This window comes from Periplaneta americana, chromosome 10 (assembly GCF_040183065.1).
Source record: "Periplaneta americana isolate PAMFEO1 chromosome 10, P.americana_PAMFEO1_priV1, whole genome shotgun sequence".
NCBI classification, from domain to species: Eukaryota; Metazoa; Arthropoda; class Insecta; order Blattodea; family Blattidae; genus Periplaneta; species Periplaneta americana.
Window position 1 is genome coordinate 165243754 of NC_091126.1, and position 8969 is coordinate 165252722.

Below are 8969 nucleotides of genomic sequence, written 5' to 3' on the forward strand. Positions count from 1 at the left end.
ACGAAAGAACAAAAATGGCGAACGATACTACCTACTTAGACATTATAGAGCCTTGACTTCCTACGACGCAAGCAAAGAGGAGGAGTCACGCCGGGAATAAAAGCTTCGCGACTTTAGCTGCTTTTGTAATCTCATTCGTATAAGCTGAATATCATACATTACGTGTGCATGATAGGGTATCCTTGAAATGATTAACAATTACAAAAACTGCTAAATAAGCAAGTTTAATTATCGCTAAACATAAAAATATTTCATTAAACTGTCATTCACACCATTTAACCACGAAAGAAGAAATGGAATGCAGGACAGCGGGTTTGAACACGCGACCCACTAAATGGGAGCAGGCGCTCTCTGCACTAGACTGAAGCCGTCTGTCACCTAAAATAGAACATTTCTCAATTTAATCACGGACCACAGAAGAAAGCTACGCGGGCCGTAGGTTGCAGAACCCTGCTCTGTTGAATTCCGGCTGTCTTTGATTTATACTGCTATTGTGACTTCTACACCCTATAGTCCAATAGCCTTTAATTTATTATAGGTCTCTAGTAGTTACTTTGCTGAAATCCGGTTGTTTTGATTAAGCCCGGGATTGTGAAATCTACCCCACGTAGTCCAGTAGTCTTTAATTAATTAAGGATTTCTGGTAGTTACTTTGCTGATATCCATCTCTCTTTGATTTAACCTCCTATTGTGCAATCTACCTCCTACAGTCCAATAGTCTTTTATTTACTAAAGATTTCTGGTAGTTACTCTGCTGATATCCATCTCTCTTTGATTTACCCTGCTATTGTGACAATTACTCCCTATAGTCCAGTAGTCTTTTATTTATTAAGGGTTTCTGGTAGTTACTCTGCTGATATCAATCTCTCTTTGATTTATCCTGCTATTGTGACATCTACCCCCTATAGTCCAGTAGTCTTTTATTTATTAAGGGTTTCTGGTAGTTACTCTGCTGATATCCACCTGTCTTTGATTCATCCTGCTATTGTGCAATCTACCCCCTATAGTCCAGTAGTCTTTTATTTATTAAGGGTTTTTGGTAGTTACTCTACTGATATCCAGCTATCTTTGATTTATCCTGCTATTGTGACATCTACCCCCAATAGTCCATTATATTGGGAGATGCTAGTAAGCATCAAAACAAGAAAATAATGTCTAATAAACAAGGGGCCTACAGGACATACTTTCTGAGTTCTGTCCAATTGTTCATGGGAAGTTCTCAATGTGCGAGCAATCTTTGGTAGCGTACGCACGCGATTGTACTCTCTGAGTAGTGTGTGTTTTTGCTTCATAAGTGACGTATTATATTACAATGACTTTTGTTAGAGTTATAAACTGTGGTTATTTTTGGTAAGTGTTCCTGCACAAGTTTGCGTGTATATACTTTTGACTAAGTCTCCTGATATTTATTTGATAAAAATTATGATGATAAAAAGGAAACAAACGCTTGTGATATCCTTCACCGAGCAAGATATTCCTCGACCAGAACCATATTTACTTCACGAATGGATTTATGAAGATCTCCGACTAATGGAAGAACAACTAGAGATGATTCAACTGAATGGAGTGACACGGCAAGTCTTCGTTAAATGTACTTCCACTAACATTGTTGAAGAAATATTAGAAATAACTAAAGGTGAGTTGTCGTTCACAATTTCTAATGGACAGAGAACCAAATTGAAAATAGAGAAAGCAGGACCCGGCATTAAATCTGTCAAAATTTATAATCTTCCTCCGGAACTTTCTAATACTAATATAAGTAATGTTCTTGAAAAATACGGCACGGTTTATTCAGTTACTGATGATTCATGGGGACAGGCTTTTAGATATAAGATTAAGAATGGAGTGCGCACAGTTAAAATGGGTCTGAAAACGCACATCCCTTCATATATTGATGTTTGTGGATTTAAAGCCTTAGTACGTTATGAAAATCAATCTACTACTTGTTCATACTGTCATTAAACTGGCCATTTGCGAAACAATTGTCTTAACAAAAAAGATCTTGCGAATATGTTTTCTCGTAATAAAAGTGATCAACCTGCTTGGTCTAAGTTGGTAGCTGGGACGCTGCCGGCGAGACGATCTGTGCTTCAGATGGATGTAAATAACCACGACCCTGCAGAAAGAGAGCATAATATTTCTCAACAACTGGAAGTTGATGTTGGCAAAAATAATATATCCAGAAATACGACGGAAACTAAAGCTACCGCTTCGACGTCATCAGTAAACAAAGAAGACGTATCTGAAGTTATGGATTTATCAGTTAATAGTTCAACCATAACAACAGAGACAACGTCAGAGAAGATACCCGAGGATGGCACTCTCCCACATCTAAACACCGCTTCAGCGCAGAATAACCCTTCTACGCACGATGTCAATGTCAAGATCAGTACACATTACTGCCTCACAACAAGACACGAAAGAAATTATGCCTGTCGATCGTGTGAATGACCTTCCTATTTCTACGGTGAATCAAGAACACGGAACAGATGATTCTTATGATGCAATGTTTCCGGATACGCTGATGGAGAGTGAAACGACTGATTTAATAATTCGACCGTATTTAAAGAGGCAGGTTAATTCAAGAGATCCTCGTCTTGCTAAAAAGAAACAAACCGGACCTTCCAAAGTCGAAGGTTAATAATATCATAATTAGTTGTATTATTATAAAATGCATTTTTGCCTGTGCATTTTATTTTTGATGTCACTCCCTTTAAATGTAGTGGCAACTCTCAATGTCAATCTTCTTCGCAATAGATCTAAACAACAGCAATTAAAAAGATTTATTAATGACAATGATATCGACATTTTTTTGTTACAAGAAATAAATGTAGATAATATGCCTTTTCTGGGTCCACGGTTTCATGCGATATGCAACCCTGGGGAAAATCAAAGAGGTACTGCCATTGTGTATCGTTCCAGTATTGAAATTCAACAATTCGAAATCCATCCAAGCGGCAGAATAACGACGCTGCTAACAAATGATAATACGCTATACGTAAATGTCTACCTCCCGTCTGGTTCGAATAAAAGAGCAGAAAGAGAACACTTTATTACACATGAATTACCTTATTATGTAAGACATAATTTTGATCATCTAATTTTTGGTGGAGATTTTAATTGTGTGCTCCATGCAAAGGACCAAACTGGAGAATATAATCCATCGATAGCCTTAGACCGCATGACCCTTCAACTCGGTTTATATGATGTGTGGGAAAAACTGCATGGCAACAACATTCGGTTCACGTATCATCACCTGAATGCAGCTTTACGTATCGACAGAATTTACGTGAACGCAGCTACAACAGATAAACTTAAAACGGTCAGTACGATTCCAGTTTCCTTTACTGACCATGACTGCGTAATGTTGAAAGTGGAAAAACTTCATCATGTACCACAGATCGGGAAAAGTTATTGGAAATTGAACTCTCAGTTATTACGTGATGAAAAAATTACCGAAGATTTTAAATGTTTTTGAGAGGCAGTGACTGATAGAGTGAGACGGTCTTCATCTAACATTCTTCATAAATGGACCTACATTGTCAAACCAGCTATTCAGCAGTTTTTGAAATCCCAAGGCATACAAAGGGCGCGTACTGCACGTAACAAGCTGCGCTATCATTATCAACTCTTGCAGAACATCTATCAACAACAATGTGACGGTAAAGATGTTTTTAAACACATGCAAGCTGCTAAGAGGAGACTCAAGCTACTTCAAGAGCGTGTATTTCAAGGTTCTTTAACACGAAGTACAAATAGTTCTATCATTGCTGAAGAAAAAGCCGCGCTATTTCATATTGCTACAGAAAAAATAAAGGTCAAGCAAAGTTTATTCATCATTTAAAAACACCAGATAACCAAAATATCACAAGTACCCCCTTAATATTGGAAGAAGCATTCAATTATTTTCAAGCAAGATTTCGTCATAGAGGACACTCTGAGCAAGATCAACATAACGTACTTCAATATTTGCAACGAGCCATATCACTTGATGATCAACAACGATTAGAACAACCCATTACTGAAGAGGAAATTAGAAGAGCGATATTTTCTGCAAGATCCAAATCAGCTCCAGGTCCAGATGGAATTACCTATACTTTTTATAAGGCTTATTGGGGCTTCGTAAAAGAGCAACTCTTACAAGTGTTTAATGAAGTATTTAAGTGTCAATTAGACTGTACAAGTTTTACGGAGGGCATTGTAATTCTTATCCCAAAAAGGCAATGTACCGGAATTATTAAAGACTATAGACCGATTGCACTTCTAAATACCGATTATAAAATTCTAATGAAGATTTTTGAAAATAGATTAAAAACTCTGCTTCCTCAAATTATAGATATAGGGCAAACGTGTGCAGTGCCAGGAAGAAAGATCACCAACTTCCTCGCTACTATTAGATATTTGTTATTGAAAAAAGGAGATAATGATATTGCTGGGTTACTTAACATAGATCTTGAGCAAGCCTTTGATAATATCAATCATTCCTATTTGTTTGCAGTGTTACATAAATTGAATATCCCTATAAAACTTATCAATACCTTCAAACAATTATATCAGAATGCACACTCACGTGTACAAATAAACGGGTATTTTACTAAACCAATCGCTATAAAAAGATCCGTTCGTCAGGGCTGTCCAATGTCAATGATATTATTTACATGTGCATTAGAATCACTGCTGAGGATGCTGACCTTTTCCTTGTACAATAACAGACAGATGGTGACTATACCTCCGGTTTATGCCTATGCCGACGATGTGATTATTTTATGCAAAGAAACATCCGATCCTCCTCGTATTCAAGAAGTTCTACAAGTATTCGGGAATGCGTCAAACTCTGTCATTAATTTTACGAAAAGTACGTTCATGGCCCTAACTCCAAGAGGACAAACGATATCAACTCGATTTACTAATGTGAATAAAATGAACATTTTAGGGATCATATTTATACCCAATATCATGGATGTGATTGAGATAAACTGGAAAGATATTGTTAACAAAATGAGATATGGAATCCAAAGACACCTCAGTCGAAATTTGAATGTTATTAAAAAAGTGTGGCATATAAACACGTTTATTTTATCCAAAATGTGGTACCTTGCCCAAGTTCTTCCGATACCCATTCATACAGCTCAACAAATTGAAAAGGTTGTAGGATTCTATTTGTGGAAAGGCTTCGTATTTCGTATCGCACGACCTCAATGCAGATTGTCGACCAAGGAAGGAGGTTTACAGTTAATTAATGTAAAAACTAAATGTGATGCTTTATTTATAAAAGATATATTACACGCTGATCAAAATATAGATACTCTAGTGCGCATATCGAACTATGTTGCTTCAGTGCATGCATCCAGTGTGACTAGGTCTTTGAAAAACTCACCACTAACGCCAACAAATTTTTGGAAGACACTAATATTGCAGCAGAACACATAATAACTAAACTGATCTACAGCTACTTACAAGACCAAGTGAGGTGTTTACCGAGTGTACAATGTAAATTTCGTAATAAGAACTGGAAGAAGATTTGGTCATATTTTAAAATACCACACATACCATCAAGTTGGAAATGGGAGACATATGCGCTAATTAATGGGATAATTATGGCGGAAGAGAAAAAATACATGTACCACATTGTCCCAACCCCACAGTGCAATAAATGTGGGACTATTGATACAATTAGCCACAGACTAACAAGATGTTCAGATCTTACAAGGGGTATTTGGCTATTGGTGCAGCAACAGCTAAATAGTGTGCATAAGCCAACGAACCCGAACACGAATCTGCGGATCGTTTTCGACCTGGACGTACCACAAACTCCTCATTATTTTTGTATATTGTGGCTTGCCATGGGTTTTATTTATTATATGTTGCAAAACAAAACAAAAACTTTACCCGACTTCATTACAGAACTCAGAAGGGTATATCTACAAACTGATGTAAATATTAGGAAAAAGCTTCAAACGTTAGACTTTCTTACGGAAGAATAGTTACTCTTTTCAATATGTGAGTGTGTTCTTTGTCACGTGTTAATTCTCAGTGCACCTGTGAAGTTTAGAAATCACGTGTCTTATAGATGGCATGCAGGCAGCTGGATATTAATTGTTGAAAATGCTGTTTAAAAGCCTAATCATTAGTGAGGGGGCTTAATAAAAGAAAATAAAAAAAGAGTGCATCGAGGATACTATCATTATTGTGGTTTAGTGCCACATGATAAATAAATAAATAAATAAATAAATAAATAAATAAATAAATAAATAAATAAATAAATAAATAAATAAATAAATAAGTAAATGATTAAACAAATAATGTATCAATAGATAACTAAACAGCTAAATTAATTAATTAAAATAAGGAAATAAATAATTAAAAAAATAAAGTCATAAATAGATACATAAAAAAATTAAACGAATAAATAATCATATAAAGTTGCAAACTAATAAACAAACAAGTCAACAAATAAAATATCAATAATAAAGAAACAGACATCTTCACAACACTAAATAAAATAAGGACTCGGTAATATTGTGGTCTGCCTGAGACTGAAATGAGCGGGGTTGGGGCTCATTTCTCTAAAAAAAAAAAAAAAAATGTGACGTCCATTCATTGCAATGCATTCCTCTGCACTTCGGCGTGAGGAATCACGCACTCTTTGAAATTCAACTGAAACTTCTTGTACGTGCTGACATGCTTTGAAGACGCGATCCTGTAGTGTCTGCATATTGTTGATTGGAGTGTCGTAGATCAATTCCTTCATGTGTCCAAAAGTCTAGGGGATTTAGGTTTAGGGAACGAGCAGGCCAAGATGTGGGTCCTCCCCGATCAATCCAGCGGTCCTGAAATGTCAGCGTCAAGTGTTCACGCACACTGCGGAGAAAAAACGCTGGTGCGCCATCGTGGATGAACCACATGTTTAGTCTCTGCTGACATGGCACATTCTCCAGCGAGGCGGGCAAAAGACTACGTTAATAAGAAAGTCCTGATAACGAGCGCCAGTTAATATCTGTGGTAGCATGTATGGCCCTACTTATCTATGAAGAACGCCTGAGCATACGTTGATTGAGAATCGGTGCTGATGCCTAGTTTCTTCAACTGCATAGGAATTTTCATGAGCCTACACATGCTGATTACGAAAATTCACAACTTCTCTCCTGAATCTCAGTCATATCCGCAACCGGACTTTTGTTTTCAGTATTCCTTACCACGTATCATTATTCCATGCCAGCGGTGTTAATTTCGGTATGATTATCTGATAGTCTATTGTATTGTGCGGCAGAGAAATGCATTTCTATAAATGGAAGTCAGATTGAGCACATCCTATGAACAAGTGTTCAGATTTCAGAAAGTATGTGTTGTAAGACCCATGTTTATTAGACATAATTTTCTTGTTTTGATCCATACCTTCTAAAATATTGGATACTTTTTTTAACACTCTTTATATACACTATAATATGTTGACATTTGATTGCGAATACCTTGAAGTGCAATTATGGGCCTATAGTAGTAGTATAGGATAGGCCAACTATGATTTGCAACTAAGGAATAAAACATGCAAATGTGTTAAAATCCACCATCTAATAAAATCATTCTTGATTAGTTCGTGTTGTATTGTTTTCTTTTTCTTTTTTTCTGGAAAGAAATAATCACTAGATATTCTTCCGTACAGTGTTCCTCCCAGAGGTCTGCATCGGACGTTTTCGATCGAGCGCCAAGTAGTTCATAGCATAATCCCATAGTTAACGCACATGCATGAGGGTAAAATTGCCGCGAGCGATAAATCCTCGAACGGTACAAGCCGAGTATAAGCCGAGCGTTAGACATTCGTTCTTGTTACAGTGATGAACTGTGTAGTAACATCATAGATGTTTACCATTTCAAAACTTCGCAGTGTTTAACTAACCTCTCCATAGTACAACTACAAAACTTGCTTTAAAATGTAATATAAATGTTGTAGGTAAATGTTTTTTTTCTTCCCCACACAGGAGTGATTTTGTTTTTACCACAGCTGATAGATGTTATTGGATGTAAATATAATTATTATAAACGGAGAAAACAATCACGATAATGCAAGAACCGTATCAAGTTTTCTAGTAATAATAATAATAATAATAATAATAATAATCTCTAATAATTATTAATGTAACAATCTTTGCGTCTGTAACAGTGGTGCAGCATGATTATTCGTTTTATTATATTTTCTGTGACGTTATCTCTGTAATAAAATTGTTATTAACCTACTGCTATATCAATAATATTTTGTAAAACGTTTCTACATTGTCGCAGTATATACGCGGAACACTATGTATGTACCTATTGTAATATATAGTCCAGTAGTCTTTAATTTATTAAGGGTTTCTGGTAGTTACTCTGCTGATATCCATCTCTCTTTGATTTACTTTGCTATTGTGACATCTACCCCCTTTCGTCCAGTAGTCTTTAATTTCTTAAGGGTTTCTGATAGTTACTCTGCTGATATCCAACTGTCTTCGACTTATCCTGCTATTGTGCAATCTACCACCTATAGTCCAGTAGTCTTTAATTTATTAAGGGTTTCTGGTAGTTACTCTGCTGGTATCCATCTCTCTTTGATTTACCCTGTTATAGTGACATCTACCCCCTATTGTCCAGTAGTCTTTAATTTATTAAGGGTTTCCTGGTAGTTACTCTGCTGATATCCATCTCTCTTTGATTTACCATGCTATTGTGACATCTACACCCTCTAGTCCAGTAGTCTTTAATTTATTAAGGTTTTCTGGTAGTTACTCTGCTGATATCCATCTCTCTCTGATTTACCCTGCTATTGTGACATCTAGCCCATGTAGTCCAGTAGTCTTTTATTTATTAAAGGTTTCTGGTAGTTACTCTGCTGATATCCATCTCTCTTTGATTTACACTGCTATTGTGACATCTACCCCTTATAGTCACGTAGTCTTTTATTTATTAAGGTTTTCTAGTAGTTACTCTGCTGATATTCG